We start from the raw sequence: 26,590 nt of genomic DNA, 5'->3' as shown, positions 1-26,590 counted from the left end.
GCAATGCAAAAGTAACATTTAATATACATCAGCATTCTCTGAGGCTGGTTTCAATTTGTCAGTACTAAATATCTTAAACAAGGAACTATAATTAAGCCAAACCCAACCTCTTTCCTGTAACTGAATTCAATCACCTCACTACAACAAATGAGCACTTATGAACAAAACAGTACTCCCTTTCCTCTTTTGAATGCAGGAGGTTTAATTCCAGGTACTGTATAACCCAATAAAATGGATTAGTCATTTTTTTTTGTCCTGGACTCTCCTTCCCCAGATCTATTACTTAGTCATTTCTATTTCATCCTATCTCTTATCATTCCCCTGAACTGACCTCCCTTGTTCCATTCTCTTCAATTCATTCCCACATTTCCAGCTCACACGGACCTTTGCATTTTAAAATAAAGGCCTAAATCTTGCTCCACAAAACCCTTTGACTTCGATGGGAGTTACAGACATACTTAAAGGCAAAACTTAACCTTAATTTTTTTTAAATATAAATGAGAGCCAGAGTTATTCACTGCTTTATAAAAGTTTAGTAAGACAAACAGGCCCATGGGGCAGACCCTCCAACTGAGAAACTGCAGGATTGAGCCTCTATAAAATTAGATTTTGTATTTGCAGTACAACAGCTGTTCAGATGAAGAACAATCACAAGGCAGTGCTAATACCTTTTAGACAGTTTGTAAGTGGGTGCTGGAAGGGTTTGTAGAAGAGTGTTTTTAAAGAGGGATCTGAGTTGAGGTGGTGATGTTTTGCTACATAAGACAACCAGAAAAAGGAGGGAAGTCAACTGTGGGGGAAAAAAATATATATAAAAGGAAGTGAAAGCAGAGATGTAAGCAGAGGTGCAGTTCTGAACAGGGATAAGAAGAGAGAACACAGGAACTGAAAGAGGAATAAAACGCCATCTAAAATCTGCCAGCATAATCAAAACTAGACGTTCCCCCCCCTTTTACCTTCAGTAACCAATAGTACAGTAAGCAACAGCCCTAAACAGAACTGTGTTATACAACCAGATTTGATTCAATATAACCAGTAATTTTTAGCACAATATTGCTTACATTCTGTGTCACTGTTTAACTGCGTCTACATTTTTCAGCATATTGGATGACCGTTTTCCTCCGTGGAGTATCTTATCAGGAGGCATCTGGCCAGTTCAAACTAATTATTAGTATTATACAAGTGCACTTATCTAAGAGCAAATGTTTTTGTTAGTACAATTACGGATTTGTTAAATTTCAAAGGCTGCTTTTAGGGAAAAATATTCATTATACTTTTATAGGTACAATTACATTCCCAATTGAATCATGTAGTTCACAGAGCCAATTAAAGCAGTCTGCTTCAATTAACATTGAAGCTTATCTGGGTCACGAATTACAGCTTTAATACTTAGTAATATGTTTCAGCAGAGTTGCTATTCATGTTCAAAGGCTTTGCAGCCATCCCTCAGTTTCAACGACAACTGATCATTAAAATAATATTTCAAGTATTTCCTCCTATACAAAATGTCAGAGTGCTTGGATAGGAAATTAGTACAATTTTCCTTTAATATACAGAATGCACTTATCATAACTAGAATCAGTAATAAACGGTTTATTTTAAATATCGGGTGAAACTCTTAATTTAAAGGATTGCACAGGCCTCGCTAAGCTTCCTGAGTTTCTAGGAAAACAAAATGTTTATTACATAGTAGTACCACCTTTGGCCCAGCCAGCGTTGTCACATACAGCAGTAGCAATTGTTTTGTGAATCTGTACAGTCCTGAATCATGGCTAAGTCCTTTTTTCAGTTTAAACCAATTTTTACTGAAAAATTCCTGGGTTTTACAAGTATTATTCATTTTTTTTCTGATTTTCACCCTACGTTTGTAGCTTTCAAATTTATAAAAAATAACTTGTTTTATTAGGAAAATACAATACATTGCATGAGATATATATATATATTACGATAGTACATTAGCCTGTGTGTATATGCAAAGCTGCCTGTTGAAGTAAGGCTATGTATTAGTCTAGAAGATGCACACAATAAACCAACAGGCACACACGCAAGCTCTGAAGGGCGTGTGCATCTGAACGTACTGATGAACCTCATGCCCATCACATACACATTTCAAGCTGATAGCAGATAACAGTTTAAAGACTTTACATACTAAAACGGGAAGAAAATGAAAATCTGTATCAGAATACGTTTCAGAGGACAAGGAAATATTCAAAAGTTTAAAAAAAAAACAAGAAAAGGATGAAGTTGAGTGTATGCACTGCAAATGGTGTGGCCCAATTATTAAATGTTAATATTTGTAGGCTAATAGTTCCAAGTCTACAACACTAAGCTGTTTATTCAAATTAAAAGTTTTATTTGGGGATTAGAGGTGTATTGTTTTCTTAAACTCAGAGGTGGCACAGGTGGAATTCAAAGCATTAATCTACGGAATACCTTTCCCCTGTCTTTCCAGCCACCAAAATAAACCCCGATATTTACCCAGAAAAACTATTAATTTTTTTTGCACTGATTTTCACCCATTTTTGTTGTTGTGGTAAACAAACACTGATAAATTCCCAGGAAAAATTAAATAAAGAAAGAACTGAAAACAAAGGGCCCTAATCATGGCACAGGCATGGAGGTTTGGGGTATTTTGTTAACTAAACATGGCTGATCTTCCCAAGTATGACTCTCTCTCTCTCACTCACACACACACACACACACACACACAGCAGACTACAATTCTGAAATTGGGCGACTCCCAGGTCTGAATGCACTTCCCTTTAGGTCTTTTAAAAACAAACAAACAAACCTTCCCTCCACCTAGCAGATTCCACCAGGGTTACTTCACTTCGAGGAAAGTGCTTTGCTGAGCGCGAGATATGGGGCAATTTCCATTTGCCTTAAGGGTGGCCTTAAATTACATACGTGTATGTATAAGAGAGCCCAGAGTTCATATTTGGGAGTCAGGTGTTCTGGATCCTATTCCATATTCTGCCACTGATTCATTCGGACACTGGACTAGTCATTTCAATGTTGTGTGCCTCAGTTTCCTCAACTACAGAATGGAGATATTTAGGTATCTGTCACAGGAGTTACAACACCATTTTAACTGACATCTGTAAAGTGCCTTGAGATTCTCAGATGAAGGAAGGTACTATGGAATTAGGAAGTATTATACAATGCATTTGCAGATGCTGACTGTCTCAAACAGCAATAGTAAACAGGCCACCTGAGACACAGGTGAATTTTAGACCTCTTTTTCCCTCATCATTGCGTGGCCAAATCAACCCAACAGTGGGTCTGTAGCCTCCAACAAGGGAGGAGAAACATTAAATCTAAAATATTTATGCGGGGAACATGCCTCTGACCTACACAGTTTGAGACATTCAGCGCAGGAAATGCCCACCAGTTCAATTAAAACAAACAAACCTGCAGGACGCGTGTAGACTTCTTGCAGCATTCGATATAAGCTGGAGTTCTCACAGTCCAAATAGAAAGAAGTACTAGATTGTAAGGCTATGACTACACTACAGACCTGACATCGGCACAGCTGTGCCACAGTAAGGTCTCCCATATAGCTGCTCTATGCCGACCGGAGAGAGCTCTCCTGATGGCATAACTAAACCACCCGCAACGACTGGCCGTAGTCATATGCATCGACTTCTAGTTTTCCCTGAGGGTGCTCCACCCTTGCTCTGCCATGAGGCCTCACCCCCACTTCACCTCTTCCCCCAAGGCCCTACCCTCATTCCACCTCTTCCTGCCCCCTCGAGGCCCCTGCCCACCACTCACTGCTCTCCCTCAAACCCCTCCCAGGTTAGCTCAGTGGGGGCACCGCCAAACAGCTGTGGCTGGTGGGTGCTAAGCACCCACTATTTATTTCTGTGGATGCTCCATCCCTGGAGCACCCATGAAGTTGGCACCTATGGCGGTAGCTATGTCAGCGGGAGAGCGTCTCCCACCAACACAGTGCTGTCCAGACTTGCGCTTTTGTCATTGAAACTTGTGTTGGTCAAGGGGATGGTTTTTTCACACTCCTGACTGACAAAAGTGCTAGTTAGAGAAAGCCTATGTCTAGCGATATCGAGGGACTCATAAAAGCTCTTATCTCACCACACAATGTGAGAGAAGTCTTTAATAGACAGGTTTCATCCGATGAAGTGAGCTCACGAAAGCTTATGCTCAAATAAACTGGTTAGTCTCTAAGGTGCCACAAGTACTCCTTTCCTTTTTGGTCTTTAATAGAGTAACTGATCCAGCAGTTACTGTTCTGGAGTTCTTAATACAATGATCTTATTAGGTTCTAAAGCAGCCTTGCCCAGCGCTATTTTGTGGAAGGTGCTGTTCTGATTTAGGGCTCAATCCTGCAAAGGCATGTGCTTAACTCTATTACCACGAGTAGCTCCACTGATTTCAACGGGAAGACTCATGGTAGGAAAGTTAAGCACTTGCATAAGCGTGTGAAGAATTGGTGCCCTAGTCTGAAGAATTCTCATAAGGACTGTGGATGGTGAACTGCCCATGAGGCTTCCTTCAAGCATGAAGGGCCTTAACCCAGCAGAACCAACATGGTTTCACTGTGAAAAGCGGGGTGAGGAGAGAGAGCAAGTTTCAGAACAATATTCTGAGGTATCCTGGGAACAACAGGCCAGTCAGCCTCACTTCAGTCCCCGGAAAAATCATGGGGCAGGTCCTCAAAGAATCAATCCTGAAGCACTTAGAGGAGAGGAAAGTGATCAAGAACAGTCAGCATGGATTCACCAAGGGAAGGTCATGCCTGACTAATCTAATCGCCTTCTATGATGAGATTACTGGTTCTGTGGATGAAGGGAAAGCAGTGGATGTATTGTTCCTTGACTTTAGCAAAGCTTTTGACACGGTCTCCCACAGTATTCTTGTCAGCAAGTTAAAGAAGTACGGGCTGGATGAATGCACTATAAGGTGGGTAGAAAGTTGGCTAGATTGTCGGGCTCAACGGGTAGTGATCAATGGCTCCATGTCTAGTTGGCAGCCGGTGTCAAGTGGAGTGCCCCAGGGGTCGGTCCCGGGGCCGGTTTTGTTCAATATCTTCATAAATGATCTGGAGGACAGTGTGGATTGCGCACTCAGCAAATTTGCAGATGATACTAAACTGGGAGGAGTGGTAGATACGCTGGAGGGCAGGGATAGGATACAGAGGGACCTAGACAAATTGGAGGATTGGGCCAAAAGAAATCTGATGAGGTTCAATAAGGATAAGTGCAGGGTCCTGCACTTAGGACGGAAGAACCCAATGCACCGCTACAGACTAGGGACCGAATGGCTAGGCAGCAGTTCTGCGGAAAAGGACCTAGGGGTGACAGTGGACGAGAAGCTGGATATGAGTCAGCAGTGTGCCCTTGTTGCCAAGAAGGCCAATGGCATTTTGGGATGTATAAGTAGGGGCATAGCGAGCAGATCGAGGGATGTGATCATTCCCCTCTATTCGACATTGGTGAGGCCTCATCTGGAGTACTGTGTCCAGTTTTGGGCCCCACACTACAAGAAGGATGTGGATAAATTGGAAAGAGTCCAGCGAAGGGCAACAAAAATGATTAGGGGTCTGGAACACATGACTTATGAGGAGAGGCTGAGGGAACTGGGATTGTTTAGTCTGCAGAAGAGAAGAATGAGGGGGGATTTGATAGCTGCTTTCAACTACCTGAGAGGTGGTTCCAGAGAGGATGGTTCTAGACTATTCTCAGTGGTAGAAGAGGACAGGACAAGGAGTAATGGTCTCAAGTTGCAGTGGGGGAGGTTTAGGTTGGATATTAGGAAAAACTTTTTCACTAGGAGGGTGGTGAAACACTGGAATGCGTTGCCTAGGGAGGTGGTGGAATCTCCTTCCTTAGAAGTTTTTAAGGTCAGGTTTGACAAAGCCCTGGCTGGGATGATTTAATTGGGGATTGGTCCTGCTTTTGAGCAGGGGGTTGGACTAGATGACCTCCTGAGGTCCCTTCCAACCCTGATATTCTATGATTCCCTGGGACTCCCAGCACTGCAACTGACCGGGGACACAGTGAGGGAGGAATGGAACAAAACCAGAGGATCCATGGTCATTGCTCCCTTCTTTTCCAGTAGCAGTTCCACGGCTACCCTGCGCTTGGAAGAGAAAATACTTTCCTGCAGAAAAGCCCAGAACAGAGCCTAACCATTTGGGTTGCATGCTAAAATTAGATGTAGCCTAAATAGGAGCAACATGGAAACGATTCACTGTTATAAATAAGGCTCAGTCATTCCAAACATACTGAACAGCCAAATACTTCTTTTTAAAAAGTGTTCCCCCCTGCACAACAAAAAGACTCTAAAAACACATACCTAAAATTAGACACTAGCTCATGCAACAGTTCAAAGTGGTTCCTTCCACTGTTACTGTTGAAATGGAAACTTCTGTTGCAATCCAAGAGAACATTTAATGAGCATCCACCAAAGCACAGCCCCATTGTGTTTGGTATTGTACAAACACAGAACAAAAAAAAAAAAAAAAAAAAAGGACAATCCCTGTCCCAAACAGCTTACAATTTGTAGTCTCATCACATTCTCGGTTTACATGAGACAAGCTTCTAGTTTCTTGTCAGGTATCACCTACCGGATTCATATGACACCAACGTATGTTATTTCCAAGGAGTCATGATGAGCACAGAAGGCCCATACCAAGCTCATGATCACACATATGCAGTGATGAGCTGCCAAAATCTTAACAACCCGTTCCCTCCTCACCCCACGAGGGGGTCGTGGCCCACCCCCACCCCCCCGGGACTCCTGCCCCATCCACCTCCTCCCCTGTCCCCTGACTGCCCCCAGAACCAGGCAGGAGGGTCTCGTGGGCCACTGTAGTGAGTGCCCACCCCGCCCCTAAGAGCCAGAGGGACCTGCCGGGGGGCAAGGTGGGGAGTCCCAGCATTGCTTACCTGGGGCAGCTCCCAGGAAGCATCTGGCAGGTCCCTCTGGCTCCTAGGGGAGGGGGAGCGTAGCTAGTGGGGGAGCAGGGACAGCGGCTGCTCCCCCCACTGATCACATCAAAAGTGGAGCCTTAGGCGCCGACTCTGTGGGTGCTCCAGGGCTGGAGCACCCATGGGGAAAAATTGGTCGGTGCAGAGCACCCACCGGCAGCTCCCCGCCCCATGGCTGGCCCCAGCTCACCTCACCTCCACCTCCACCCCTGAACGGGCCACCACGCTCTGCTTCTCCGCCCCTGCTTCCTGCAAATCAGCTGTTTGCGCGGGAAGCCGGGGGCGGGGTTGGGGGAGCTGAGAAGCAGGCGGTGGCTTCACACTCAGGCCCAGGGAGGCGGAGGTGAGCTGGGGCAGGGAGCGGTTCCCCTGCGCCCCCCAGGTTACCTGCTGGTGCGCAGGCAGCCCTCCTTGCACCCCTCCCGCCCCAGCTCACCTCCGCGCCGCCTCTCTGGGCCTGAGTGCGAAGCCACCACTTGCTTCTCAGCCCTCCAAGGCTTCCTGCGCAAACAGCTGATTCATGGGAAGTGGGGGAGGAGACGCAGAGTGGGGCGGCATATAACTCAGAGGCAGAAGCAGAGCGGAGGTGAGCTGGGGAGCTGCCGGTGGGTGCTCCGCACCCACCAAATTTTCCCTGTGGGTGCTCCAGCCACAGAGCACCCACGGAGCCAGTGCCTAAAGGTGCCACTTTTGGCTGATCGTTAAATTTGGAAGCCCTTTTAGAACCCGTTGTCCCTTGTGGGACAACCGGTTCTAAAAGGGCTTCTAAATTTAACAACCGGTTCTAGTGAACCAGTGTGAACCAGCTCCAGCTCACCACTGCACATATATACATACATACATACACACACACACACACACACACCAACAAAGCAGATATTCATTTGTCACAATGGTAACATTTTTCTGGGACAAAAGAATAGTTCTTCTACCATAACTTCATCCATATCACAAATGCAGTAGAGTTTCCTTTAACTGACTACTGGTTAATGCTATTACTTGACTTTCTCAGTTTTACTCAAGCAGAACACAAGCATCTAAACGTACAGTGTAATAATAAGATGAAATTTAACAGGAATGTAACAATGGCATTTCAAATCATCACTGACATTTCTTTTACCAGATAGACAACAACAGATCAAACCAAGGCTTGCAGAAGCTAGTTCTAAAAATATCAACCAGCCTAACATTTCCTACTCAAAGCCTGCATCAGCATTTCCACTAATTATGAACTTTTACTTTCAAGGCTTTATGGCTCTGCCATAAAAATTCACTCCAGGTTCAATGTCAGCACGCAAACTGTCAGCTCAGGGACAGGGCTTCAGATATTTCAACAGTATCTAAGCCCTGTGTGTTTTCACAGTGGCCTGACTCAAGAGGTTTCTGTTTACAACAGCAAAGTCTTGCAACTCATTAGTTTGTCGTTTTCATTTTCACTTTTGCTATTTTGGAAAAAAGAACGCATGAATAACCAACCCATTTTACTGTGTCAACAACATACATCTTGCTTCCTTTCATAAAAAGATTAAGTTGTTCACAAGGAACCCACCCGTCTGGGGGACACACTCCCTTCCTGGCTGAGCAGAGGGAATATTCGACACCAGCAAGAGATACAGAAGACTGCAAGCGGTTTAATTTCAAGAGGCGGCATTTGAATGGAGTAGTTTGCAGGAAGTGGAGCGAGAACAAAGCCGTTGTGAGCAGGAGGAACGGTACTCTCCCTAAAGGGGAAATAATTTTCAGTGCAATCTAACTGCAGAACCAATTTGCTCTCCAGAGGCATCTTGTGAGCAAGCCATCCTTAGGCAGGGATGGTTTAGCAGTAGCAAGACACACAGAACCCTCATCATCCTACATCAATGTGAACATGGCCTATAGGTGTAGCAGCGATGCTCCTGTTACAACAGGACGGAGCAAGCAGACAAGCAGGATTTATTATAACAGAACTGCTCCCTCAGAAGTGCTGCCTATGATGCTGGTATTTGTGAAGCCTGTGACTGCAATAACAAACAACAACCCAGGCTTAATCTTGACCACAGCCTGAACCAAACACTGTGGCTCTCACCCATGCGCCACACACATCAGGGAGCAGACAGATGCCCCAGAACAAGGCTCCTAAGGAGGAAGAGTTTCAGGAAGGAAATGACCAGGAAACAAAGTCTTGTACAAAATGCCCCAAAATGGGGCCTTAAAAGAGTTGTAATGCTCTTAATATTGAAATGGAAAATAATTACCAGGGCAGGAGCTGCTACCTCTTCCTCCTGCTGCTGCCCTCTGTGTGATGCTGCCCCAGGACTTGAACCTGCGTTAGTCTCTGCACCAGCCAGCAGCTCTCCTCCGCCAGAGATACTTCCCCCTCGGCACCGTGCACGGAATGAAACAGGCAGGGCAGAGCCTGGGAGGGACACTCCAGAGGGCGGGGCGTTCCCTCTGACTGACAATGCAACTCAACTAGTGAGAGGCGGCGGACGGATGACGCTCAGCTACCCAGCTCTCGACGCCGCCGGCAGGGAGGTGGGGCTGAGACAGGGAGGGAGCAGCTGCTGGAGATGCTAATAAGGCGAATAGGGACAGCCAATCAGCGTGCGAGATGAGCAGGGACACGAGGGGGCGGGGGAGGGAGATGGTTTAGCCCCGGGTCCATGAAGAACCCAGCCAAGGGTGGGGGAAGGCTGGTGGGGCTAGTTGCAGAGAGATGGGAGAGGGACGGAAAAGGAGTGGGGATGGGAGGGTGATTATGGAGTGGCTGGGGGACTGAGGTGGTGGCAGGTGGAATGGAGTGGGGCGGGGGGAGAATCTGGGGCCTGAAGGGGTGCAGGAGATGTGAGACTGGGGTGGTGGTGTGGAGAGGCCAGGCATAGAGTGGACGGGGTGGGGCAGGGCGTTACCCATATTTCATGCTGTGCTATGGCTCATGTGCCTTGCCCTCACGCTGCACAAGCCCAAATGTGGGGTGCAGAGAGGGACACAGTTTCATTATTCATGCAGGGAACTTCAAGCGAGGTAGAATTCCCACCGTCCGTAAACACAATGCTTTTTCAGTTTCAGGGTTCTTTGGTTCTGATGGAAATAATTTTTGATGATACAAGTGAGAGGACACCACAGTGCATGGAAGGTAGGGAACTTCAGGACTAAAACAAGGGGCATTTGAGAGGTAGAAGTGTGAAGCCTCTCTGGGTTCATCCAAACCAAGCCAGCTTTAGACATAAGTAAGGCTGCATGTCTGTCACGGAGGTCGCAGAAGTCACAGATTCTGTGACTTTCCACGACCTCCATGACTTCTGCAGCGGCCAGTGTGGCTGACCACAGGGCCAGGTGCTCGGGTGGCCGCAGGACAGCAACACCGGCTGCTGCTGGAGCGACCCCTGCAGCCAGCCGCTTGGGCAGCCCTGCAGTTAGCTGCACTGGCTGCTGCCGGAGTGGCCTGGGGGCCAGCTGCACCAGCCACTGCTCTGGCAACCGGCCCCAGGGACTTCCTGAGCAGCAGCTAATGCGGTGGCCCTGGGGACCTCCTGAGCAGTGGCCCCAGGGACCATCTGAGCAGCGGTCTAGCGGCAGCCACACCAGCCACTGCTTGGCAGCCTCCAGCTGCTGGCTCCAGGGACCACCCCAGCAGCAGCTGGTGCTGCTGGCCCCTTGGACAGACCGAGCAGGGGCAGCAGCCAGTGGGGGTGGCCCCAGGGGCCCCCCAGAGCAGCAGCTCCCTGGGGGCCCCCCCGGCTGAGATTTGGTCAGAGGAATTTGTAGTAAAGGTCATGGACAGGTCACAGGCCATGAATTTTTGTTTATTGCCTGTGAGCTCTCTGTGACTTTTATTAAAAATACCCATGACTAAATCATAGCTTTAGACATAAGCCATTGTTTGGGGCATAGGTACTGACTCTGTGGGTGCTCCAGGGCAGGAGACGTTCCTCCAAGAAACAGCATATTAAACACAGCCTATTGTTAAGTGAATCTTAATCCTGGCAGGCCAGGATCCCAGAGCCCAACAAAATTAGATCTATCCCAGGGCCTGGAGGAAGAAGGGGTGTAGAGAAGAATGGGACCAGAAATCACAGAAGTTGGAGGTTCAGCTGGGGGTTGTTCTCTGTTGCTTGCTTCTGTTTGAATTTAGCATGCTACTGTATTGTGCATAAATGAACTGCGGCACATCACAATGCATAGCACAATAGCGAGCTACATTAAAAACACAAGGGTTGGCAAATGCCAGAAGCAGGGCTGTAACTAAGGCAGGACGAGACGGGCAGCTGCCCAGGGTGCAGAGCTAGCGGGGATGCAAAAAAGGGGGGAAGCGCAGGATTGAGCCCAGCAGCATCAGTACTCCCTGCAGGATTGGGTCCAGCAGCATCAGCTGGAGTCCATGGGCATAGTTTGGGCTGGGGTGGAGGGGTGTTGCTCCCCCCCACCACAACAGAGACCTGAGCCAAGAACAGAGGGAGTAGCATGAAACTGCTTCTCCTGTCAGGACACCACCTCCTGGATCCTAGTGTAGCTGGTTGGCTTTCCCTTCTATGTGTGCTGGGTGCCCTATATGGCCACCATCCTAATGGTGAGTGCTCGGGAGGGGCCAGGGCAAGGGGCTAAGGGGTGAGGGATATGGGGGAAGGGAGGGGAAGAGGCAGGGGGGAAGGAAGGGGATAGGGGAATGGGGCAAGAGAAGAGGGATGTGGGGGAGGGGGATACAGGCAGAGGACAGTGGAGAAGGGGGATGGAAAAGAGAAGGGGATGGGGAATGGGAGCTGTAGGCAGCGTCCCCTCAGAGCATCAGCAGCTGGGGCTCCCCTGTTAAGCCAACCCATTCCTCCCCTAGCACTGGCAACTCCAGTGGGTACCCCTGCTGTGGGTACCCCCTCTAGTGCCCTCCAAATACCCCCTCCAGCACCCACTCAAATACCCCCTGCAGCTCCTCCTCTCCCTTCCCCCACCATGTCCTTTATTTGGGAACTTGAAATATGGTAAGCCCAGGGGTCACTTTTTTCATGGCCTTGGTTTCCAGAGCTGGCAGGAGGAAGTCCACCCTGCCAGCAGCCACCTGCTCCTGAGGGCTGGGCTGGGCACCAGCTCGCGAGGCTGAGCTCAGAGCTTGGGCTGTGTGACCACAAGCCTGGCAGCCATGGGGCTGGAGCAGGTCAGCCTAGGGGAACAAGGAGCGGTTCCACTCTGCATGCAGGGAGTGTGGGGAGACTGACCTGGTTGCAATGACAAGTCCACGGGTGGTGACTAGGGTGTGACCGCGCTGCTGAGAGGCAGGTGCCCAAGGGGAATGAATATTGTGGGGGAGCATCTCATGGCAGCCATTCTCCATGGGCAGAGGATGGCTCCAGGGGATGTCGCTGGCTGATGCCAGGTTTCTTCGGGGGCGACACAAGAGTGTGTCAGGGAAACAGCTCAGAGTTGTGTTGCCCGCCCTGTCTGTGGAGCACCCCCCATGCAGCGGCAGCCGCTTGGGGAGCAGGGCAGGGAGGGCTGCCAGCCAGCCAGCGCCCTGGCTGCCATAGCACAAAGAACCAGAGGCCTGAGCGGGCCAGTCGGCTCCCACCAGCTTCTGATCTGCCAGCTCTTGGCAGGAGTAGACTGTTTTCAAACTGTAGGGTGCATCCCGCTAGGAAGGCATGCCCCACAGTTTGAAAACCTCTCTGCTAAATGGGAGGCAGAAATCGTGAGGGGGCACATGACCCCATGTGACCCCCTGCACATTGCCTCTAGGGGGCGCAAATATGACTGCTCGTCCCAGGCTCTAAAATGTTTAGTTACAGCTCTGGACAGAAGGGCAGCACCTGTGGCAGGCCAAACACTGTGGTAGCAGGGCCCACTGGAGAATCGCAACACAAAACTGCACAGCAGTCCTTCCAGCCCCTTTTACAGAAGAGAAAATATACTTTCCCCTATGCTATAGGGGTGGTGATTGGTTTGGGGGCCAGATGCAGTATGAACCACAGCTGCTCAGACCACCTGGAGCCACTTGGTTCTCCTTTCCCTGGGGACCTTTACCTCTCCAGTCTGATGCTGTGCAGCCTTGTTAATGTTAAAAGATGCAAAGCTATTAATTTTGTCATGTTAGCTGTGATGACTCAGATGGTTAGGCATGCGAATTAGCACTGTATAGTTAAGTGAGGCAGAGTTGCTATAGTAACAACTGAAATATATATATACACTACAACCCCGTTTAATCAAAGCTCCCTCTTCTCCTAATCATGATTTTGAGACCTGTTGTGAATTACATACCCAGCTGCTTCCTCCTTCTCTCCCCCGCATTTATCGATATGGCTTTGATGTCCCTGAAACATTTCAGATAAGCATGGTATGGAAGATGTAAACCAAAAAAACTTGTTTTAGTAACATGAAAGTTCAAGGCTGTGTGACAGGCTAAGACAGCTTGAAGGAGAGAGATTTAAAAACATTCATCCTTAATGGGCATAAATCAATGTAGCTCTATTCATTTCAATGGTGCCATGTCAATGTAAACCAGTTGAGGATCTGGCCCAATATGATTGAGGAATATTAAATGCCTTAGTCACAGTGAAACATGCTGCAAAATCATTTCTTTTGAGGGGGTGATTCTTTAAAAACTGTCTTGAAATTAATCCAAGAAGAATCATAGGACTGGAAGGGACCTTGAGAGGTCATCTAGTCCAGTCCCCTGCACTCATGGCAGGACAAGTATTATGTAGACCAGTGGCTCTCAACCATTCCAGACTACTGTACCCCTTATAGGAATCTGATTTGTCTTGCATACCCCGAAGTTTCACCTCACTCAAAAACAACTTGCTTACAAAAATCAGACATAAAAATACAAGTGTCACAGCACACTCTCTCATTTCTACCATTTAATTATAAAATGAAGCAATTGGAATAGAAATATTGTACTTATATTTCAGTGGACAGTATAGCAAGCAATATAAAAAAGTCAATGTATGAATTTTTACTTTGCACTGACTTCACTAGTGTGTTTTACATAGCCTGTTGTAAAACTCCGCAAATATCTAGATTAGTTGATGTACCCCCTGGAAGACCTCTGTGTACCCTTGTGGGTACATGTACCCCTGGTTGAGAACCACTAATCTAGACCATCCCTGACAGGTGTTTGTCCAACCTGCTCTTAAAAATCTCCAATGATGGAGATTCCACGGCCTCCCTAGGCAATTTATTCCAGTGCTTAACCACACTGACAGGAACTTTTTCCTAATGTCCAACCTAAATTGCCTATGCTGCAATTTAAGGCCATTGCTTCTTGTCCTATCCTCAGAGGTAAGGGAGGACAATTTTTCTCCATCCTCCTTGTATCAAACTTTTATGTACTTGAAAACGGTTATCATGTCCCCTCTCAGTCTTCTCTTCTCCAGACTAAACAAACCCAGTTTTTTCAATCTTCCCTCACAGGTCATGTTTTCCAGACCTTTAATAATTTTTGTTGCTCTTCTCTGGACTTTCTCCAATTTGTCCACATCTTTCCTGAAATGTGGCACCCAGAACTGGGCACAATACTCCAGTTGAGGCCTAACCAGTGTGGAGTAGAGCGGAAGAATTAGTTCTTATGTCTTGCTTACAACGCTTCTGCTAATTCATCCCAAAATGATATTTCTTTTTTTGCAAGTGTTACACTGTTGACTCATATTTAGCTTGTGATCCACTATGACCCCCAGATCCCTTTCTGCAGTACTCCTTCCTAGGCAGTCATTTCCCATTTTGTATGTGTGCAACTGATTGTTCCTTCCTAAGTGGAGTACTTTTGCATTTGTCCTTATTGAATTTCATCCTGTTTACTTCAAACTATTTCTCTAGTTTGTCCAGCTCATTTTGAATTTTAATCCAATCCTCCAAAGCACTTGCAACCCCTCCCACCTTGGTATCACCTGCAAACTTTATAAGTGTACTCCCTATGCCATTATCTAAATCATTGATGAAGATATTGAACAGAATCAGACACAGAATTGATCCCTGTGGGACCCCACTCGATATGTCCTTCCAGCTTGACTATGAGCCACTGATAACTACTCTCTGAGAAGTTTTCCAACCAGTTATGCACCCACCTTGTAGTAGCTTCATTTAGGTTGTATTTCCCTAGTTGGTTTATGAGACGGTCATATGAGACAGTATCAAAAGCCATACAAAAGTCAAGGTATAAACATTTATCACTTCCCCCATATCCACAATGCTTGTTACCCTGTCAAAGAAAGGTTTCAGAGTAGCAGCCGTGTTAGTCTGTATTCGCAAAAAGAAAAGGAGGACTTGTGGCACCTTAGAGACTAACCAATGTATTTGAGCATAAGCTTTCGTGAGCTACAGCTCGCTTCATCGGATGCATAATAATTATATAATAATTACATAATATGCATCCAGTGAAGCGAGCTGTAGCTCACGAAAGCTTATGCTCAAATAAATTGGTTAGTCTCTAAGGTGCCACAAGTCCTCCTTTTCTTTCTGTCAAAGAAAGCTATTAGGTTGGTTTGACATGATTTGTTCTTGACAACTCCATGCTGACTTACTTATCACTTTGTTATCTTCTAGGTGGAGCAAATAATTAAGCAATCAATATGCAAACATTATCTTTCTGGGTACTGAAGTTAAGCTGACTGGTCTGTAATTCCCCAGGTTGTCCTTATTTCCCTTTTAATAGATGGGCAAATATAGTGCCATTTTCCAGTCCTCTGGAATCTCTCCCGTCTCTCATGATTTTTCAATTATAATCGGTAATGTCTCAGATATTTCCTCAGCCAGCTCCTTGAATATTCTAGGATGTATTTTATCAGACCCTGGAGATATCTAACTTGTCTAAGTAATTTTTAACTTGTTCTTTCCCTATTTTAGCCTCTGATCACCTCATTTTCACTGGCATTCACTGTGTTAAACATCCAATCACAACTGTCAGTTTTCACCAAAAAGGAAAAAGTCATTTAGCACTTTTCTGCCATTTCCACATTTTTTGTTATAGTTCCCCCCCCTTCATTGATTAACGGGCCTACCCTGTCCTTGGTCTTCCTCTTGCTTCGAATGTATTTGTAGAATGTTTTCTTGTTGACCTTTCTGTCTCTAGCTAGTTTAATCTTCTTTCGTGCTTTGGTCTTTCTAATGTTATCCCTGCATATGTCTGTTCTTTGTTTATAGTCCTCCTTTGTAATTTGGCCTCGTTTCCACTTTTTGTAGGACTCTGAGTTTCAGATCATTAAGCCAGGGTTGTCTCTTGCCATACTTCCTATCTTTCCTACGCAATGGGATTATTTGCTCTTGTGCCCTTAATAATGTCTCCTTGAAAAACTGCCAACTCTCTTGAACTGTTTTTCCCCTTAGACTTGCTTCTCTTGGGATCATAGAATCATAGAAGATTAGGGTTGGAAGAGACCTCAGGAGGTCATCTAGTCCAATCCCCTGCTCAAAGCAGGACCAACACCAACTAAATTATCCCAGCCAAGGCTTTGTCAAGCCGGGCCTTAAAAACCTCTAAGGATGGAGGTTCCACCACCTCCCCAGGTAACCCATTCCAGTGCTTCACCACCCTTCTAGTGAAATAGTGTTTCCTAATATCCAACCTAGATCTCCCCCACTGCAATTTGAGACCATTGCTCCTTGTTCTGTCATCTGCTACCACTGAGAACAGTCTAGATCCATCCTCTTTGGAACAACCCTTCAGGTAGTTGAAGGCTGCTATCAAATCTCCCCTCACCCTTCTCTTCTGCAGACTAAATAACCCCAGTTCTCTCAGCCTCTCCTCGTAAGTCATGTGCCCCAACCTCCTAATCATTGTTGTTGCCTCCACTGGACTCTCTCCAATTTGTCCACATCCCTTCTGTAGTGGGGGGCCCAAAACTGGATGCAGTACTCCAGGTGTGGCCTCACCAGTGCCGAATAGAGGGGAATAATCACTTCCCTTGATCTGCTGGCAATGCTCCTACTAATACAGCCCAATATGCCATTGGCCTTTTTGGCAACAAGGACACACTGCTGACTCATGTCCAGCTCCTCGTCCACTGTAACCCCGAGGTCCTTTTCTGCAGAACTGCTGCTTAGCCAGTCAATTCCCAGCCTGTAGCGGTGCATGGGATTCTTCCTTTCTAACTGCAGAACTCTGCACTTGTTCTTGTTGAACCTCATCACATTTTATCTTATCTACCGACTCCTGGAGTTTGCTAAAGTCTGCCTTCTTGAAATCCATTATCTTTATTGTGCTGTTTTCCCTCCTACCGTTCTTTAGAATCATGAATTCTACCATTTCATGATCACTTTCACCTAAGCTGCCTTCCACTTTCAAATTCTCAGCCAGTTCCTTACTGTTTGTAAAAATTAAAACAAACTCTCCCCTAGCAGCTTTCTCCACTTTCCGAACTAAAAAATGGTCTCCGGTGCATTCCGTGAACTTCTTGAATAATCTGTGCCCTGCTAGGCTATTATTTTCCCAACAGATGTCTGGGTAGTTGAAGTCCCCCATCACCACCAAGTCCTGTGTTTTGGATGATTTTGTTAGTTGTTTAAAAAAAGCCCCAACCTCCTCTTCTTCCTGGTTAGGTGGTCTGTAGTAGACCCCGACATCACATTTGGTTTTTACCCCTTTTATCCTTACCCAGAGACTTTCAACAAGTCTGTCTCCTATTTCCATCTCAATCTCAGTCCAAGTGTATACATTTGTAATATATAAGACAACACCTCCTCCCTTTCCCCCCTGCCAGTCTTTCCTGAGCAAGCTGTACCCTTCTATACCAACATTCCAGTCATGTGTATTATCCCACCAAGTGTCATAGTTGTGTTTATTGACCACCATTTCTAGTTCTTCCTGCTTATTTCCCCATACATCTTGCATTAATATATAGCCAACTAAGGTACTGATTTGATTTTCCCGCTACGTTCTCTTGTCTCTCCCTCATCCCTGCTATAACAGCCCTTGCTCCCCCCAGATCCCAACCTTTCTCCCAGGTCTCTATGTTCTTAACTTGGGCTCTGTGGGCTTTTATCACCTGTTCCCGTTGAACCTAGTCAAAAGCCCTCCTCACTAGGTTAGCCAGTCTGTCTCCAGATATGCTCTTCCCCTTCCTCCATGGGTGGGTCCTATCTCTGCTCAGCAGCCCTTCTTCTTGGAACAGCATCCCGTGGTCAAGGAAGCCAAAGCCTTCCTGGCAGTACCATCCTCGCAGCCAGGCATTCATCTCCAGTTAGTGAGATGTGGCAGGTCTGGGGGGGTCTAAAACTCACAGCAAAAGCTCTTCTTTGAAGAGAGGAGTAAGGGGCGTTATTTCATTCATATAATGAAGGCAGGCTGCTTTGATGATCCCCCACATAAGTCATTAAATCATTGCTATGTTTATGTGATTTTATAAATTGTATATAATGAAAGAAATAGTCCCCTCCATCCCTTTTGAGCCCATGTTTGGTGCTCAACCCATAGCAGCTTATTTTGGCTCCTATGATGGTGGTGGCATTAGCTTTATGATTGCCAGAAGGATTACTGGCCCCTTAGGCATCAATAAATTCTGGACTCTTTCATCCCGGCCTTCTCAAACCCATTTGGTCTTCAGAGGACTAGCCCCTCTCAATTTCACAGCTCATAGATCCATGCTGACAATTTAAAGCCAGAAGGGACCATTAGGATCAGTGGCTTTTAACCTTTCCAGACTCCTGTACCCTTTTCAGGAGTCTGAGTTGTCTTGCCTACCCCCAAGTTTCACCTCACTTAAAAACTGCTTGCTTACAAAATCAGACATAAAAAGACGAAAGTGTCACAGCACAGAAATACTGAAAAATTGCTGAATTTCTCATTTTTGCCATGTAATTATCAAATAAATCAATTGGAATATAAATATTGTACCTACATTTCAGTGTATAGTATTTAGAGCAGTATAAACAAGTCATTGTCTGTATGAAATTTTAGTTTGCACTGACTTCATTAGTGCTTTTTATGTAGCCTGTTGTAAAACTAGGCAAATATCTAGATGAGTTGATGTACTCCTGGAAGACCTCTGTGTACCCCCAGTACACGTACCCCTTGTTGAGAACCACTGCATTAGATTATCTAGTGACCTCCTCTATATTAGAAACTGTAAAATTTCATTCAAGTACCCCTGCGTTGAGCCCAGTAACTAATGTTTGACTAAAGCATATATTCTAAAAAGGCATCCTGGTCTTGATATGAAGACATCCAGAGATGGAGAATCCACCTCTTCCCTTGGTTGTTGTCCATTCCAATGCTTAATCACCTCTGTATCATCATACTGTTAGTGTGTAACTCAGAGCAAAGCATGACACTTTCAATGTTTAATAAAGTAGCATCAAGATTTAAGGCCCAGGAACTAATATATAGCCCTCTCTCCTTATCCAGATAAAAGGGCCTGTGCATATGAACTGTAGTCCTAGGTATCTACATCAGAGCTCCATCTCAGGACAGGAGTGACAGGCTCACTAAGAAAAAGCACCTGGGAGAATACTCACTATTCACAGCTGAGACCAAGGGCTGGGGAGATGACCTGGGATGGGAAAGGCCCCCCTAAGTGGTTTATTTTTCTTAGTTCTATTGACCCTTGAAAGTAACCAATCCTGTGAAAGCTCAAAGCCCATCAAGGTGTAACATGCCAGGACTGTCAAGGCAAAAGGACTCTCATTTTATTTGTTGGTCCAATAGAAAGTCTCATTGTCTGCTTATCAACTCTTGAAAGGCAAGGAACCCAATCCTGTACAGTGCTGAGCATCTTCATTTTGTATGAAGGAAAAGGGAAAGTAGTGTAGCCTAGTGGATTGCTCACTGGAGTGGGATTCACAAGACCTGAGTTCTAATCCCAACTCTATCATGGGTTTACTGGGCTGGTGGGAGAAGTCATTTTGGCTCCCTTGCCTCAGTTTCTCCATCTGTAGAGTGGGTATAATGATATTGTCCTTCCTTGAGATATTGATATTTAAAAGCTCCACTTTCAAGAAATGGTGTGCACAGGGATTAGCAAAGAAGAAAGAAAAAGGGTGCATGAAAATGAAAGACACTGGACAGAGTGAAAAAAACAGAGACTGATAAAAGGAACAGGGGAGGAGAAGAGGAGAGCTGGCCCGGAACTGGTTTTCCCTTCCTAGGAGAATTTGAGATTTTCAAATTTTTCCCATCCTGATTTGGGACAAACTCAAAATCCTGAAAATGTTCAGAACCCCAAAATCTAAAATAAAATTGAGATTGGATCAAAATGTTTTGCTTCAATTTCAGACTATAAAGTAACAAATTTCTAGATGGAAAGTTGTTTCAAACCAACTCCAAAGAGGTCTAATTAAACAAATCAGAATTTTTTTTCAAAAATATTCTGAGTTGGGAAATTTGTCAGAACCAGCCCATCCCTGCGAACAGTTTCATTTCTGACAAAGGAGCATTTTGCAATGAATATAAAAACTCCTGACCAGCTTTGTTTACCAGTACTATAGCCACCTCCTGCTCTCACTCTTTGCTGGGCACGTGCTCTGGCTTGGTCAGATGTCATGTGTAAACTGAGATGCCACTAGCTGGACAATGGGGCTAGGTGCTTTTAGCAGCATCTGGAGAGTTGAGATTACAAAGTGAGATGAAAAAAATACCTAAATGACCTCACTTCCAAATCCCAGGCAAAGGCAACCACAAGTCCTTCAGGTAGCTGGCTGATTAGTGTGGCTTGCTGGTCTCAGTATAATCATCTGCATCTGGAAAAGCTTGATGCTTGTGAACTCTGAGTATCAGGCTAGAGAGTGAGGAAACAAAGCTGAAGGGTCAGTAAGAAACCCTCCAAAACAAAGGCAGCTTTGGGGTTTATCCACTGAGGCCAATCTGTGCTCCAAATTGTGGAGGTCCCTTACTTGGGAGCTGCAAGTGAAAGAAGAACCAGTTTCTGAGCAGCTCCTGTCATTTTCTGGAAGCAAGGCCCTTTGGTTTTCCTGGAAATTCAGAGACATGTTCAACTAGCAGACGTTTTCTATTTAAAATTAATTTCCATCTATCTATGGGTTGAAAGGCCCTGAGCTCACATACACTGGGGTTGAATAAAGCTAAGGTCTATGCTGGTTTCTGCCTTCTGAAAGGCACCTAAGATGAGAAAGTCGGCAAGGCTGGGGGCAGGGAGTGGGGGATTGCTGGAACAGCAGAAGCTACAATCTCATCTCATCTCTGGGTGATCCACAGCCTAGTGTGGCCTGAAGAGTGTGTGACAATAACTTGGTGGGAGGGGTTGGCCGTGGTAGTCAGGGGATGCAGCGAGTGAGTCCATCCCTGCTATAGCCTCCATCTGCAGGGCTACTACGGAGCCTCTCAGGGAAACTAAAGCCGCCTTCTTCTGGAGAGGAATGAGCGTAGCCCTGCCCATGTACAGCCGGGTGCGCTTTGCACAAGTTGTAGTAGTGTCTTTGCTGCTCTTTGCTGAAGAGATGTGTTCCAGTGGGGTGTGCTGGCTGCTGAGAGAGCGACCTTTATAACAGCATAGGGGGCAGGACTTAGATTCCAGTTATTACTTACAGCCCAGGCATCATGAGCCAGCTCTGTGTTCTAGGGCCACATTTAAACAGATGTTGAACAAAAAAAAGCTTTCAAGGTTCTGACTTTTCCTACCGAGAGCCCAGGCTGAGCTCTGGACAAGAAGTTATGGTAAAAGTGTAGGGACAGATCCATACTGAAAAGAAACTTTCCCATAGGGACAGTGGTCAACACCAGCTGCTTCTGAGGGAGGTGCAAAAAGCCGTTATGGGATAACCAGCTCCCACAGACAGCTTCTTCCTGACCCCCATGAGCTAGAGATGGGCTCGTGCCCTGAAGCAGGTGTTTAGAATTGTGCAAACTGGAGCAGCCCCTCGGAAGCAGGGATTATCCACTCCATTGAACACATTGGGAGGGAAATGCCAACTCAGTCTAGAGAAGCTGCACAGAATGACGGAAGTGACTCTAATGAACTACATGCTGCAGCTCTCTATATAAGAGCGGCCATAGTGGGTCAGACCAAAGGTCCATCTAGCCCAGTATCCTTTCTTCTGACAGTGGCCAATACCAAGTGACCCAGAGGGAATGAACGGAACAGGTAATCATCAAGTGATCCATCCCCTGTCGCCCATTCCCAGTTTCTGGCAAACAGAGGCTAGGGACGCCATCCCTACCCATCTTGGCTAATAGCCATTGATGGACCTAACCTCCATGAACTTATCTAGTTCTTTTTGAACCCCACTGAACCTTCTAACAGAGCAGCTGTCAGCACTCCACACGGACATTCCCCTTCTGTTAACTACTGCATACAAAAGGCCCAAAGAACACTTCTTATAATGATACTTAGCACTTTTCTACCATTGATGAATGCTCACAATGTCCCTGTGACCTAGTTAGGTGTTCTTACCCTATGGGGAAACTGCAACAGAGAGGTAAGGGGTTTGTCAAGAGCTACAGAGGGAATCAGTGACAGAGCTGGGTTAAAATTCAGAGGCTCTTCACTTCTTGCTCTAGGCTCAGACCAATAGAGTACATGCTTCTCTCCATAAATCTCATTTAACAGCACGGGATGTTTCAGACAGTTACTGTGGAAGGGATCACACAGCTTTTCTAGATTTTAAACAGGACAGGAGCCAGTGAATTCAGCCAGCATAGTCTAACAGCTGAGTTTCACACAGGAAAAGTTTTTTCACTGCCTTTTATTATCAGAAAGCTTTGAGACACTCTCACAGGGCTGGGATCAGGCATTTAGGTTTTGTTAAATACAGCAGTTATAAACTCTAGTGTTAATATATGCAGGCTTCTGTTCCTGTACTATGCAAGATCAAGCTATTAGAAGCTACATTTCCCTTCCTGTTCCAACTTCAGAGTACTCAGATACTGATCCAGTGTCCCCCAATGCATCAAAACACTCACATGAACATCTTAAAAATCAGTGGAATTACCCCTGTGCTTCAGAAGGTCTGCTGACATGCTTAGAGTAATATGCATGTGCTTAAGCGCATTGTTGGATTGGACCCATGGGGTCCAAATCTGCAAGACACTGAATGCCCTCTTACTTCATTCAGCAGGAGTGGAGCACATTTAGCACCTCACAGGGTCAGAGCTGTGGTTTCTGCTCACCATACACAGATCTGCCTCAGTTGTATTTCTCACCTCCCCAGGTGAGCCCCAATGTCTCAGCACCAACCACCGCTACAGACTAGGGACCAAATGGCTTGGCAGCAGTTCTGCAGAAAAGGACGTAGGGGTTACCGTGGACAAGAAGCTGGATATGAGTCAACAGTGTGCCCTTGTTGCCAGAAATGCCAATGGCATTTTGGGATGTATATGCAGGGGCATTGCCAGCAGATCGAGGGACGTGATCGTTCCCCTCTATTCAACTTGGTGAGGCCTCATCTGGAGTACTGTGTCCAGTTTTGGGCCCCACACTACAAGAAGGATGTGGAAAAATTGGAAAACGTCCAGCGGAGGGCAACAAAAATGATTAGGGGACTGGAACACATGACTTATGAGGAGAGGCTGAGGGAACTGGGATTGTTTAGTCTGCAGAAGAGAAGAATGAGAGGGGATTTGATAGCTGCTTTCAACTACCTGAGAGGTGGTTCCAGAGAGGATGGTTCTAGACTATTCTCAGTGGTAGAAGAGGACAGGACAAGGAGTAATGGTCTCCAGTTGCAGTGGGGGAGGTTTAGGTTGGATATTAGGAAAAACTTTTTCACTAAGAGGGTGGTGAAACACTGGAACGCGTTACCTAGGGAGGTGGTGGAATCTCCTTCCTTAGATATTTTTAAGGTCAGGCTTGACAAAGCCCTGGCTGGGATGATTTAGTTGGGGATTGGTCCTGCTTTGAGCAGGGGGTTGGACTAGATGACCTCCTGAGGTCCCTTCCAACCCTGATATTCTATGATTCTCACCCTTCAGTTCTTCTGCACATCACAAGTGATAAACAAATAAAAGGAAGAAAAATAAGTGTATGTGCAGGTCTTTGCCCTTGACAGTGAGTGTCCCTAAGCATCAGTTTAAGAAGGTTTCGCCTGTGGTTTTTAGTCAAGGCAGTGGAGTAAAAGTCATAACTTACATCAGATCACCAGCAGAGGGCAATCATTGCCCACCTCATATCAGCAGCTGCATGCTGGAAAAGTTAAGCAGCCTAAGGTTCACCACCAGTAATCTCGACTGAGAAGCATGGTTCCTCTTCCCACTGTTCAGTGAGTGGAAGAAATTTGCCCTTCAGTGCTGACAGTAATATTTCTTGTAGATCACTAAGACGAGCATGCTGTAGAATGATGTGTTCCTGCACATCCAGCCTCCCAGACACCTTTCTGATTCAACTGGCCTCCAGCACTCAGGCCTACCTCGGAGACCGTCTGCCCACAACTTCAGACATTCTTGCTTCAAGTTGATACTGCAGCACGTGCATCCTAATTGTCTACATGTGTGTCCGGCCCAGGGACAATCCTGTTGCTTCATAAGTAAGGGTGGCATTTTGAGCCGCTTACAGTAACAGACCACAGATACAGCATTTTCCCATCTCAGCAAATTTTCAATTGACACTTAGCATGACTGTTGCAGCATATCATTACCTGGCTGCTCTGTGCTAGAAGAAGAATATGCACAGTAAATGCATCCAATGAAGTGGGTTTTAGCCCACGAAAGCTTATGCCCAAATAAATTTGTTAGTCTCTAAGGTACCACAAATACTCCTTGGTTTTTTTGCTGTTACAGACTAACATGGCTACCACTCTGAAACCAGTAAACGCAGTGTCACCTGTCAAATACTAACTTGTCTTGCAATGCTCGGAGTAAGCCCAAATATGAAAACTCCTGTTGAAGCTGGAAGGATTGTCCAGTGGCTAGGGCCCTACTCTAGGAATTAGGAGACCTGGGGGCAAGCCCCTGCTCTGCTACAGACTTATGTGACCGTGGGTAAGTCATTTAGCCTCTCTCTGCCCCATCTATAAGAGTGGCGATAACAGTACTTCCCACATCCCTGGGGTGTTGTGAGGATAACTACATTAAAGACTGAAATATGATTAGAGCCTGTACTGTATCAAGATGGTTTTTGAGATGCATGCACAAAAGAGCTGGATGAAATTTGCTGCTTTGGGTCTTTTAGTCTGGAAGGTCTTGCTTAGAATGGAATCTCTCTGGGACAGGGACTAGGTCTCCATGGGAATGTGGAAAGCCTCTAGCATGCTGTCAGCACTACCAGACTGCAAATAAGTACTACAGCTACTAACAGACTGACTCCAACCAAGCCTTCAGATCTGAGTGCCCCTAAACTTGGAGGGTGTTCGAAATCCAAATCCAGACACAAATTTTGCAAGTTATGACATGATTCAATGCTCCAGATCCAGACACTGCTGAAATGTGAGGGGTTCAAAACTGGGCCTGCGTTTTGCTGCCTGAGCCCATGAGTAGTTTGTTTGTGTTGGGCTCATTTCCCAGAATATCATGTGCAACCTGCGAAATTCAGAGCAAAAAGGGAATAGAACCTGTCACATTCCACCTGGTTTCTGGGGCGGGGGGAGGAGTGTCAATACTTTGCCATAGAGCATTGCAGACTCCTCGCGGGCCCACCTGGGCTCCCCAAAAACCTGTCATGCTGAACCTTGCAAGAGTTTCAGGCTGGTAATAAAACATTCCCAGAGCTGCAGTATAACCAGCCAAGATTTTTAGACTAGGCTCCTAATTCCACATTTAGACACTAAATAAGTGGGCTGATTTACAATGTGTGCTGCTGGATATGGGCTCCATACTTCTGAAAATCTTGGCTACAGTCTTTCTACGTACAAACCTCCTACTGAGAGCCATGGGCGTTACTCAGGTGCAAACGGTGCAGGATCAGGCTTTCAAAATAATTGTTTCGCTAAAATATGCCCATTAAATCCCTTTATCCACTGTACTATCCTGGTCCAGCATGATGATATTGGCAGAGTTGTCATTTTCTCTCATGCACCAAAACCAGCTCTTTGCCCAGACACGCTTTCCAGGAGTTCTTCACTAGGACTTTAGTGTGACCTCTTCTGGAATATTTTGAAATAGAAAAGTAGTTATTGCCAGATAGGAAAGTTAGTTGTCAATTTATAGTATGGTTGGGGGCTGAAAGAGCAAAATTATAGGTAAAAGGAGAGTCCAGGCACCTCCTTATCGTAAAGATACTGAAACGGGGGGGGGGGGGGGTCGGGTCAGAAAAAGACAACAAAGGTGATCCAGAGGGCTAGAAAATGTGAGTCAGAAGGGAAGATTAAGGACACAATGTATGTCTACAGTATGTACATGAGCAGGAAGGGAGGGACACGGTAACAGTATCTGAAAGACGCAAACACCAAGGAAAAAATAATTATTTAGTGTCATCCTTGGGGAAAACAACTCCCAGTTGTGGGATGAAATTAAGGACTGGGAAAATTTTGACTGACCGTCACTGGAAACCACTATGCTGTGAGAGGGATTGGGCAGCGGAATGTGCTCCCAATGGAAACCTCACGTAAAAGCAACGAAGTACATGTTGTAGGGAACGCTCCTGCATTGGCAGGGAGGAAGACTACTGGAGCTAACTGGTCTTTCCCAGCTCTACTTTATATGAGCTATTCCGCATAGCAGTGATTAAGATTTGCACTATATCTGAACTCTGAAAAACCACAGGCTAGGAGTAATTTAAATATATGGTCTCTGCTGTCCCCTTCAGTGGATGTCCCTCTGTGATTAAACAGCTTAGTTGCTCATAGAAAAACAT

At 46.0% G+C, this 26,590-nt stretch overlaps 1 protein-coding gene and 1 long non-coding RNA gene across 4 annotated transcripts in view; one reads left to right on the top strand and one right to left on the bottom strand.

Annotated features, from left to right (window-relative positions):
• The window catches only part of ME2 (malic enzyme 2), a 49,142-nt gene extending 39,790 nt beyond the window's left edge, over positions 1 to 9,352 (bottom strand). Inside the window, exon 1 of one of the 3 annotated variants that reach the window (XM_048850384.2) lies at positions 9,188 to 9,352. The gene's annotated coding sequence lies outside the window, so the exon portion shown is untranslated. Of the gene's footprint in view, positions 1 to 6,911; positions 6,932 to 7,389; positions 7,410 to 9,187 lie in introns of those variants that run through there. The other 2 variants (XM_075128367.1, XM_075128368.1) reach the window with 2 other exon arrangements.
• A 487-nt stretch (positions 9,353 to 9,839) lies between these two features.
• Positions 9,840 to 24,588, top strand: LOC142071988 (uncharacterized). Its single transcript, XR_012668272.1, has 3 exons — positions 9,840 to 10,068; positions 11,419 to 11,502; positions 24,113 to 24,588. It is a non-coding gene; the product is annotated as an uncharacterized LOC142071988 (long non-coding RNA).
• The last annotated feature ends 2,002 nt before the right edge of the window (positions 24,589 to 26,590 follow it).

The sequence above is a fragment of the Caretta caretta genome, chromosome 5 (assembly GCF_965140235.1).
Source record: "Caretta caretta isolate rCarCar2 chromosome 5, rCarCar1.hap1, whole genome shotgun sequence".
Classification (NCBI taxonomy): domain Eukaryota; kingdom Metazoa; phylum Chordata; order Testudines; family Cheloniidae; genus Caretta; species Caretta caretta.
Note: the sequence above shows the minus strand (reverse complement) of the source record. Positions and strands in the feature narration are given on the sequence as shown.